Source organism: Diaphorina citri, unplaced genomic scaffold (assembly GCF_000475195.1).
Source record: "Diaphorina citri unplaced genomic scaffold, Diaci psyllid genome assembly version 1.1 scaffold367, whole genome shotgun sequence".
Lineage (NCBI taxonomy): Eukaryota > Metazoa > Arthropoda > Insecta > Hemiptera > Psyllidae > Diaphorina > Diaphorina citri.
The window spans coordinates 144382-146702 of NW_007377802.1; the positions used below are offsets into that span (position 1 = coordinate 144382).

The window sequence follows — 2321 nt, forward strand, 5'->3', positions numbered from 1 at the left end:
AATTTCAAAAGACCCAAAAAAAAAAATCAAAAGGGGAAAATGAAAAACAAATCACTTTTTTTTTTTTTTTTTAAACAAAAAAAAGTGATCTGTTTTTCATTTTCCCCTATTGATTTTTTTTGTTGGGGCTTCTGAAAATTTCCAAACATAATATGTATTTATGAAGACCATGGCTCTGACTCTTTACCTGTCGAATACTGCGGATTTCCTCTGTGACTCGGGGCCAGAATGTGTTCAGAGCTTCCTGTGCCTCATTTACGTTGCCTGCCATTGCCAGCATGGTTGGCACAGTGCCCTTATTGTCAATTTCTGATGGGTTATCCACATCTTCTTCAGCCTCCCTGTAAAAAGAAAGATAATTATATCTAAATACTTTTATTGAGACACAAAAGTTTGATTTAAGGTTCCTATTTATTGTTTGAAAAAAAAAAAAAAAAAAAAAAAAAAAAAAAAAAATGCAAGTAGGTAAAAAAAACACCCTTTAGACGTGAAAAATATTACGAAATCATCTATTTACACAATGAGAAATACATGGTCATCACCTCACATTAATTCATTTACAACATTATTTACAAATTTTAATATTCATGGGCAAACACTGTATCTGTCCCCAGAGTTGGCGCCTCTGAAAATAGGTGCATTTATCTTTCGGCGAGGCGCTTCGAACTCTTGACGTTCGAAGGTGGCATAATTTATTTTACAATTTGACCATGGTAAAGAGATCGGAATCCACATTAGTTTTGGGTTGGTGAAGTGGCAGCAACCTGAGGGCAAAGAAAGGAAAAGTCTTTCAGAACAACTCGCAGTTGAGGAAGTTGTTGGGGATACTTCAAAAACTTCCACAAGAAAAACGACTGATGTGCCTTGGAGTAATGCCTTAGGGACATTTTTTTCCATTTTTAATTTAATTAAACCACCCCACCTCTGTGGCTGAGTGAGCACTGACTTCCTGGGAGTGCTGGGTTCGAATACCGCGGCCAGGGCGGAAATTTTCCAACCAAACTTCACCGTTCTTGGATGGGCATGGATGTAAACGAATGTGCCTTGACGTAATACGAAAACGGCGCCGGGGCATTTTTTTTTAATCACATTAAAGGACCAAATAAATACCTTTTGGTCATTTACCTGTATGAGTTGTTGAGGTTGGTTAGGTCCTGTCGTAATGATGATAGGTTGATTACTATTACCTCGCAGCATTTGTAACTGAGATGCTGTCAGTTGAATCTGAAATTCAATTCAATTCAATTCAAACTTTATTGTATTTTTTAACACGAAATGAAAATCAACTAACAAGCCAGCCTAGTTAGCTTAGTTGGTAGTGCGTCTGCCTTGTAAGCGCTAGGCCGCGGGTTCGATTCCCGCCTGGGGCGGATAAAAGCTAGCCGTTCTGAGAACGAACTTCTGTTTAGGATAAAATCCGCCCCGGTCGGTGATCGAAACCACGACCCAGCGCTTACAAGGCAGACGCGCTACCCTCGAAGCAGTTAGCTAGGACAGTTATCAGGATTGATTTTGTGAAATAAAGTAGACAATAATATTTTATTATAAGCATTTATTTTCATTTTATTTATTTATTTATTTTTTTAAATAATATGTACATTGTACAGTATTTTTTCTTCTCTAGCAATGCATAACGAGAGCTTAGATTCTGAATTTCTGTAGAGATTTGTAGTGGGCTGGTTATAGGAAAGAACTCCCCTTTTCAATGTAATACTCGATCAGATCACTCACTCACTCATTCACCCACCCACACTCAAACGCTCACTCTCTCAATTACTTGCACACACAACCATTAATTCACTCATTCAATAGCTCACTTTTCACACATCTTCAGGCACGGATTATCTCAGGGGTCACCCGCCCCCGATCTGCTTCTTCGCACATTAATTCACTCATTCAATAGCTCACTTTTCACACATCTTCAGGCACGGATTATCTCAGGGGTCACCCGCCCCCGATCTGCTTCTTCAATGACTTCCAATATTCCACCACCGGGGCGCGATGTGCCCATGTCTGCTCTCCATATTATTCTTTTGCTTTTCCCTAAGAATATTGAGAAGTATGTATGTATGTTAATAAAATCGTTAAATCTCAAAGTGTTTCTGTCTTTTTGTCTTACATACCTATTAGTTATAATTCTTCTTTCCTTTAGGTTTCGGAAGTTCTCTTTCTTATACTCCCCGTCATCCACCTCCCCTCCATCTTTTTTCTTTTCTTCTCCTTCTATTTCTTTTTTTTTCTACTTCTTCATTATTCCCTTCTTCTTTTTCTGCTTTCTCTTTCTTCTCGTTCTGTTTATTCTCTTTCATCATTCCCCTCTT

At 38.3% G+C, this 2321-nt stretch overlaps 1 long non-coding RNA gene across 1 annotated transcript; it reads right to left on the reverse strand.

The window, feature by feature from the left end:
* Positions 1 to 480: 480 nt before the first annotated feature.
* On the reverse strand, positions 481 to 1269 carry LOC103508092. Its single transcript, XR_541301.3, has 2 exons — positions 1126 to 1269; positions 481 to 764 (listed from the first exon to the last, which is right to left on the reverse strand). It is a non-coding gene; the product is annotated as an uncharacterized LOC103508092 (long non-coding RNA).
* Positions 1270 to 2321: the final 1052 nt, after the last annotated feature.